Source organism: Hipposideros armiger, unplaced genomic scaffold, assembly GCF_001890085.2.
Source record: "Hipposideros armiger isolate ML-2016 unplaced genomic scaffold, ASM189008v1 scaffold_133, whole genome shotgun sequence".
Lineage (NCBI taxonomy): Eukaryota > Metazoa > Chordata > Mammalia > Chiroptera > Hipposideridae > Hipposideros > Hipposideros armiger.
In genome coordinates, this window is record NW_017731483.1 from 851,748 (window position 1) to 860,891 (window position 9,144).

Consider the following 9,144-nt stretch of genomic DNA (forward strand, 5'->3'; position numbering starts at 1 on the left):
CTAGGACCCAGTGAGATTTGGAGTTTTTGTAAGCCCAACATGTGCGTTGAGTTTATCAAGTACTTAACCTAGTGTCTGTCCCAGGGTAGCACTCACTAAACTGTTGCTATCAGTCTGTATCATAAGCAATGTAATAAATAACATCTGATTTCACAGATAACGTGGAATTAAGAAGACGATAGCCTATGGGGCACCTGGCTAAACAGATTTCAGTTCAAAGTCATTCAAAGATGGAGTGAGTTGTCTCAGAAGGTGGTGAGCTTCCTGTCATTCAAAGGGAAGAAGGCGGGGAGACATTCATCTACTTGCCAGTGGCAGAAAATTTCCATCCATTATCTTCTTTCATCAATCGCTGGGGTGTTCTGGCAGAGACTCATCCCCATGCAGTGCTTGATGTCCCCTCTTCTCGAGGGGTCCTTTCAGCCACCAACAATGGCTGAGGCATGCTCAGTCTTCAGCCCCACAGCAGTCTGACTGAAGGAACTAGCTTTCCCACACTGTCACAAGGATGCCCAGGAGTCCTCATGTCACCTAAAACGCCATCACGGAATCTTGGCCCACGAAATCACAGGGCTGGGAGAGACTGGGAGCACCTTGCCCAAACCCTAGCAGATCTGTGCATTCAAGAGCACCCTGCCAAATGCCTCTGCCTGACACCTTCAGGGTAGAGAGCTTGCTCCTAGCTGGTGTCACCCTTCCCTTTGTTGAACGGGTGCGTCACCTGTCCAGCTTTGATCTGGCTTCTGCAGCTTTCTCTCATTGGTCCTAGATTTTTATTTTTCCACGATGGCACAGAAAGTCCAGTCTTGGAGGCAGGTGGCGTGCAAAGAGGTGCAGGGAGACGCATGGGGAGAGGTGTCGAGAGACGAAGTCAGAGGTGATGAGAAATGTCAGAGAGAGAATTGGCAGAGATGTGCCCACTCTAAAAGCAACCTGTATCCTGCATGCTTGAAATCTTCCTGTCATGCTTTTTTAAAGTGTGTTGCTGAAGAGATAAGTCCTCGGCCCTCTGGAAAACTTGTCCATCCCAAATAACTTATTCTCTGAGAACTACAGACAAGTGGGGGTATTGTGTTACCTATTGTGGTGACAAGAAAAGAGTGACCAGGAAGGGAGGAGACTCAAAACTGTGTCACGGGGAGGACAGTTGAATGAACTGTGTCTGTTTAGCCAGAAGAATAGATTAGGGTGCTAAAGTAGTTGCCTCTGAAAATCTTTCCTGGGGAAGAAGGATTGGCCCGATTCCAAGTGGAGCAAAGACTTGGACTTGGGACAAAAGGGTTAGCCATTAGAGTAACCAAAAGCTTTCTACTAGACAGAGCTATCTAACAGTGAGAGTTCCCTGTCACTGAAGGTGTCCAAGTGAGAGGGAGAGGCCAGAGGGACCATCAGTGCTATTCAAGCACGGCAGGGGTTGGACTTGACGGCTTTTTATTAAGAGTCCATGAGTTTGCTTTTAATACACACACACACACACACACACACACACACACACACACACACAGTGAAGCCTGGGCATTTAAAGCCAGGGACTCTTCATTTTATTTTTCAAGGTGCATCCGTGTGTGTGTGGGGGGGTGTCTCTTGCTTTGCTTAGGTTTCGCCACCCAGAGATTTTTCCCATCGCTGACTCGGTTGTCAGCAAGTCATAAAAGCCTTTCCTCTCTCCTTGGGAGGAACGGAGCAGATTGCCTGGATCTGCCGAGTATTGCCCTGGCTCCGGGCTCAGCACCAAACGCGTTCCTTCTGCGCAGTCTGTTCCCTTTTTGACAATGCAGAGGGGAGAGCTGGAGAAAGTCCCGTAGCCAAGGGTGCTGGGAGCTGCAGGGTGGGGGGCTTTGCTCCTGGACAGCAGGGATCTCATTTGCATTTAAGGACCTGGTAGAGTCCCTTGCTCCAGAGGGATGGAAGCAGAAAGTTTGGCTGGAGTCCACGTCCATCCTCAGTACCTTTCAAAGGGAAAGTGCTTCCTGCTGCAGCCACACCAAGGTTTTCTCAAGGGTGGAGCCTGAAAGAGGTTTTTCCCAGGCACAACTCCCCTTCACCTCTCTAGCACCCTGGAGATTAAAATAATAATATGTTGGTTTTTCTCTGCACAAGAGATGACATTGGGCTGTGCTGCATGAGGATGGAGCACTAGACTCTCTGCTTTATTAAGATCCAGGAAATGTTCTCATTTGGACTAGAGCATTTTATGTCCTGTGATCAGCCCATAACGAGTCATTAAACAATATTACTCAACTAGGATTTACTGAGCTCACGTCTGTGCCAGGCCATGTACCAGGCACTAGAGAGCAAAGATGAACAAGATCCAAGATTTGCCCTCAAGAAGCTTGTAGGCTAGTGGGAGAGACAAACACAAGCAAACAAATAAAACCATGCAGATGGGTTTCCAGAAAAAGTATGCCATGAGGACACTGGCACCTAGGAGCCTTGGAGATGATGTCCTCAAGGAAGGGATGCTTGAGATGAGTTTTCAAAGATAAGCAGGGCTTTGTGGAGCTCCAAAGGCCTGGGGAGGGATGACGGGAGTAGGAATCTATGTATGCAACACTGTGGGGAGGATGTGGAAAAGCTTTGCTTATTTAAGGGGTCACATGTACTTCGATGTGACCAGAGCCTCATACGATGCAGGCAGAAAAGTGCAAACCATGAAGCTAGAGAAGGGGCGACTTTGCCTCCTAGGGACACTTGGTTGTCACAAGGGGAGGAGGAGTGGTACTACTGGCATCTAGTGGGTAGAGGCCAGAGATCTGTTAAACATCCTGTAATGCTCCAGGCAGCCCCCACAACAAAGCATTATGTAGTTCACAGTGTCAGCAGCTCCAAGATGAAGAAACCCTGAGCTAAACAGAGACAGCAGGCATGCCATGAAGGGTGCAGCTCCTTAAGGGACACTGTGTTTTTCAAGGGTCATGCAGAGGGGGCACCGAGGGAGCGAAACCAGGGCGACATAAAGTTTTCAGATCCTGTAATCTGAGGTCCCTCTTACCTGTGTCTCAGCCAGCCCTGCTACCTTTATTTTCTGCCCACATCTGATAAGTCTGCATTTAGTATTTTCTTCCAACTTGTTGACAAAAATGTTAAACAGAAAAATAATGCTTAACAGTCATATAACATCATTCACTTTACAGGGCATTTTGTACACCTCATCTCGATTTACTCACTCTACAAAAGAGGAAAATGAAGCTCAGGGATGTTCTGCAATCTAGGAATTATTTACCTGCAACCCATTCAGCTGCCATCTCTTTCCCAGCCAGTCTCTGAGTACACCAAGGACCCATCCCTTTAGCCACATGGCATGCTGAGAGCATCCTTTATTCTGGCTATAACAGCCTCCTTTAAAGATTCCTGAATTCATATCTATGTGAGGGGCCAAGAGCAGGCCCCCTGCCTCCCTCTAACCATAGCTGTGACACCCACATACCCTTCTGACCATAGGAAAACTCACAATCCCAGTGATGACCTGGGTGCCCTGGTAAGAGGACCTGTCCTGGCTGGCGTGTCAGAGACAGCTGCTCAGCTCATGTCTCTGCCCAGGAGGCATTACTGACCCTGTGATTTGGTCCTTCATCTGACCTAACAGATGGACACAGGTGCCTTGTCCTGACGCTGCTCCCCCTCGACTGAGGACAGAGGACAGCGGCAGTCAGCTGAGGGGTGGGCTCTTTCTGAGTAGAACCCCAAAGTGCTGCTGAGCTGAAATGTTGTTCTGTGGGACAGCATTAACCAACTACGCCAGGTCACACACTGCACAAACACTCCCAAGAATCGGCACTGGTTGTTCTAACAGCTTGTCCAAGGCCTGTTCATCTGTGGTTTAGCAGTTTATAACATGACAATCTTCTGCCCCAATAGCTCATAAACTCATCAAGAACCGATCTACACTCCCAAGCCACCGCCATCTCCCCAGTGTTAGAGAAAAAAACCTGGGGCCTGCCCCCTCCTCTTCATCTCCCAGGCCCAGGAAAACGGTCAAGGACAGTGACTCATTTACATATTTATTTTTTTTAAGGACAGTTGATATACAATAGTATATTAGTTATATTAGTTTCAGGTGTACAATATAGTAGTTTGATCTTTTTATACCCTAAAATGTGATCACCCCACTAATTCTAGCAATCATCTGCCACCATGCAAACTAATCACAATATTATTGACTACATTCCCCTTTACCTTTTTCACCCATCCCAACCCCTCATCCCCTCTGGTAACTACCCCTTTGGTCTCTGTTTCTATAAGTATGTTTTCATTTTGTTTTGTTTGTTCATTTGCTTCCTTTGTTTTTAAATTCCACATAGAAGTGAAATCATACACTGTTTGTCTTTCTCTGTCTGACTTATTTCACTTAGTATAACACCCTCTAGGTCCATCCATGTTGTCACAAATGACAAGATTTCATTCTTTTTTATTGCTGAGTAATAGTTCATTATATATATTATATATATATATACACACACATATATACGTATATACGTATATACATATATACATATATATTATTCTGACAAGTGTGAGGTGCTATCTCATTGTGGTTTTGATTTGCATTTCCCTGATGATTAGTGAAGTTGGGCATCTTTTCATATGTCTATTGGCCATCTGTATATATTCTTTGGAGGAATGTCTTTTCGTGTCCTCTGCCCATTAAGGGCAATGAATCTTCATCAAATAATAAGATCCTGCCTGGTACTGGGCTCACCTGGGTCGTCCCAGCACTGTTGATTCTGTCCCACTCCATCAAACCTCTTAGCCCCAGCAGCATCTCAGGGTGGCTCCCCCTCTTGCTAACCACGACTCTATCCCTCCTCAGTAATATTTCTCCTTCTCCTGAAGTGTCCAGCTATAACTGTGGACAGCTAGAGCGGCTCAGAGTGGGATGGATAAGAGGAAACAAGAGCAGGTGGAGAAAGGAGGTGGCTAAAGACAGGTGAGCGGGGATGGTGGCTGGGTCTAGGGTCGTGATAATAGAAAAGGGGCAGAAGACGGTATGAAAGCTGAGCCCGTGTTGGAAAGAATGTCAAAGGGGCTCGAGCCCCAGGTGGCATGAGGGGCAAGAAAGGGGTGCTTTCTAACCTTGAGACCTTTAAATAGGAAAAGGGGCTACACTGCTGGGAGCTATGCCATGACTCTGATCCTATGGAGTAAGCATCCCTTTCTTGGGGTGCAGGACAATAGGACCCATTTCTCCAGGAACCAGGTATCTGCATTTCCCAGTGGAGCGTTCTCCAGAAACGCCCAGGTCCTCTCACAGTGTGCTTGGTCATCACCATAAGCCACCTACCTGCTCAGCAGAGGGTAATGGGCTCATAGCACTGAAGGTTGACTCAGGGTGGAGACTCTGCCATGGGACACTGTGACAATGAGGCAGCCACTGGGTCAAGTGGCTGCTGTGATAGGGTTTCTAAAAATACCCCTGGTCTTGCTGCTTATGGGGCACCAACCCAACCCTCATGAGTGCCAAGCAGACAGGCCTATGCAATCTGCTCCCTCCTCTCTCTCTCCACTGCCTTCCCTTTAGATCAGGTTGAGCTCCGCTCACCCGGATCGTTACACAAGCCACTAACTGCTCTCCTTTCTCTACATGGACCACCAGATGGTAATTGAAAACCACAGGAGACCGTCCCATAACCACAGCCTGTTCTTACTCATGAATTCACTCACCGATTCATCCCATGATGCAGCATGCATCCAACATACAGTTAACGTGCCCATGTTGAGCACCTTTTCTAGGCCAAGCCTTGTCGTAGATTCTACGGATTGGGTGAGTGAAGCCAGACATAAAAGAATGAATACTGTATGAATCCATTTATGTGACGCTCAAGAATAGGCAAATCTAATCTGGAATGTGGAAGTCAGCATACCGGCTACTTTTCGGTAATGGAGTGAGAAAGAGCAGGGGGTAGTTTTCTGGGATCTAGAAATGTCCTGATCTGAGTGATGGTCTCATGGGTGCAATAACATGTAAAAATGCACTGAGCTGTGCACTGAAGGCTTGTGCCCTTTATTATGTATGTTATGCCTCAATAATATTTTTTAAATGCATCTAATATATTACTGTGATTTTACCTTTTCGAGCTTATGTACATATCCGTGACTCAAGAATAGATGGGAAAGCTATATCCCACACTGTTAGCAGTGGCTGTCTCTGGTGAGATAATGGGGAATTTTTATTCACCTTCTTTATACTTCTCTGAATTTTCCCAAGTACTCTACACTAAGCATATCTTGCTTATGTAATGAGATTAAATATATTGTGTGCTATTTTGAAAACAGTAACCCTAAAGGTGAGACATTCGGCAACCACGAGGCTGGTGGCTGTCTTCCCAGAAGGACAGAGCCTGCTCACGAGCTTTTGTTCTCTTGGACGGTGAGAACATGGGTTTAAGAGTCTTGATCCAGGTCTGTGGGGTTTCGGCACAACTAAATAAAGCTCCTGGCTCACTGGGAGCTGTGAGGTGGGGCTGCTGGAGGAGCCCCGGGGCTTTCCCCTCATTCCTGGGGTAGGAGCCTTCGGGCATTCGGAGGCTCCGCCAGGCCCTTTCTCAGGCTGGCAGCCTGGAGCCTGCCTGACTCCGCTCTCCTGCATTTCTGATCGCTTTGCTGGGGATCCCGCCCCCAGCAGCATGGAGGCCTCTCTGCTGGAGAGGGGGTGATGTTAAAACTCCTCACCTCATCCCGCCAGCAAGAAGGACATGCCAGCATCTGTCTTCTGGGGTCACGGTGAGGTAGCGGGAGCTGTTGGTGATAGTATTAAAACAAACACAAAACCCTATTGAACCCTGGAAATCCTGCGGAAAAGGAAAGAAAACTCGGAGGAATCGCTCAAGGCCTTGGTTTTCTCACTGGGAAATGGGGCTGTTGTGAGACTAACATATGAATGAGCATATGGAAAGTGCTGGAATGGGGGGCTGGTTTTGTGTTCTGGTTTTGCTGACATTTTGGGAGATGGAGGCTGATGGTATGGCTGGCTCCCCTGCCGCCTGCTCCAATCGTAGTGCCCCGCTCAGCAGCCACAGCCTACACAGAGCAGGGGGTGGGAGACATTTTTGTGCCCAAAGCCTGATTTCTGCATTGGCAGAGCCAGTGGGGTCATGTGATGAATATCTGCTTGTGATTCACTAATGTATTTTGTATTTTCAGCCTGGATCCTAAAATCATTTCCCCCTTCCTCCCACTTCCTATCCCCGCCACCCCGCACCCACGCAGGCTCCCATAGAGAAGTCATGTGAGACCTTCTCAGATTGAGCTCAGGAATGAGCCGGTGGCCCAGCTCTGCCCTGTGACACACATTGCCTCCAGCAGTCACATGGTCTCCAGCTGCCACCACCTGCCTCCTGTCCCCAGCCCGATGCCCTTGCCCTGGCAGGCTTCCTGAGCTGACTCGTCCCTCCAGGCCATCAGCTTGGCAGCCAGCGGGACTGAGTTACAGAGGGGGCAGGGCCAACAGGCTTAAACAGTTCTGGTCCCAGCTGACCTCCAGGTGGGAACCAGTCCAGGAGTCTCCTCGATACCACGTGGTGTTCCCACCAGGGCTTAGATGCCCTGCTGCCCGGATGGAGAGGTAGACGGAGCTGCTGCCAGCTGGCTCCCTGCAGCCAGCCCAACTAGGGCCCCCAAGAGCAGAGAGCTTGAACCACAGGTGCTGACACAAGGCTGTGCACAGAGCCAAGGGCACTATCCAGCTGTGTACCTCGTGGAAAGGCTGGAAGCCAGGTGTTGCCAGGACTTAGAAGGAAGGAAAAGGGCAAATATAGGTAGAACCATCTGTATACAGACTCAAAGAAAAAAAACAAATCTCTAGAGAAGTGGTGCTCAACCAAGAGTGGTTTTACCACCCCAGGAAAAATGCCTGGTTGTCACAACTGGAGGCGTACTACTGGCATCCAGGGGGTAGAGGCCCACGACGCTGTTGCTAAGCATCCTACAAGGCACAGGATAGCCGCCCATAACAAAGGATTACCCTGCTTCAAATGTCAATAGTGCCACGGTTAAGAAGCCCTGCTAGAGAGAAAGCAACCCTCCTGGGGAAGATTGGAGCAGGGCCGGATGAATGAACCCTTCTGCCTCCCAGAGTGAGCTGTGACTGTCTTGGAACCCTTCAGCGCCTATCCAGTGTCCACAGATTTGAACCCAAACCCCTCGACACACACACCAAGCCTTCCTTCTGTGATCTGGCTTGCCCTTCAGCCTCACTGTCCAAGACTAGGATTGCCACCATGTGCTTGGTAAGTGCTTGTTATATAGATGGGGAAATTTGGTTATTCACATTTGGTCACTGAAAGCAGGGTCACTTACTTTTCCTCAAATCAGCTTCATGGAGAAAGCAGGGCAGCAAGACACATTCCCATCTTACAGATGAGGAAGCCGAGGCTCAAGGAGGTAAAGGGACCATCCCCAAATTACCTAGTACTGCATCGCCACCTCCTTTCCTCCAAGTCAGCCAAGACAAGGTCAATCATTTCCATTGGGCAAACCCAAAAGATAATGACACAGAACAAATCTCTGACGCCACTTCTTGTGTGTGCAGTTATCTGCAAAATATGTGTTTTACACCCTTATTGAGATATAACTGTCCTATAAAAAGCTGCATGTATTTACAGTGTGTGATCTGATAAGAGTTGACACATGTATACTCCCATGACACCATCGCCCCATTTGAGACAATGAACATACCCACCACCCCTAAGTTTCCTCATGATGTTTTGTTATCCATCCTTCTCACCTCTTTTCACAGCCCCCAACACACACCGGCAACCACTGACCTGCTTTCTGTTGCTATGATTGCATTTTCTAGAACTTTATATAAATACAGTCATACAGTATGTACTCATTTTTGTCTGAATTCTTTCACTCAGTATAATCATTTTGAGAGTCATGCATGTTGCCGCATGTATCCAAAGTTTATTCTTTTTTATTATAGTGGTATTCCATTGTATGGATATACTACAATGTGTTTATCCAGTCATCCGCTGATGGACATTTGGGCTGTTTCTAGTTTGGGGCTATTCCAAATAAAGTTGCCGTGAACATTCATATACAAGTCTTTGTGTGGACATATGTTTTCATTTATCTTGAGTAAATACCTAGGAGTGGATTGGCTGGGTCACAAATTGACCCATTTGTGTTTAACTTTTTAAGAAACTG

General features: G+C 47.7%; 1 long non-coding RNA gene across 1 annotated transcript; it reads left to right on the forward strand.

The window, feature by feature from the left end:
* Positions 1-5,528: 5,528 nt before the first annotated feature.
* LOC109386386 (uncharacterized) lies at positions 5,529-8,914 on the forward strand. Its single transcript, XR_002124785.1, has 3 exons — positions 5,529-5,761; positions 7,981-8,225; positions 8,735-8,914. It is a non-coding gene; the product is annotated as an uncharacterized LOC109386386 (long non-coding RNA).
* Positions 8,915-9,144: the final 230 nt, after the last annotated feature.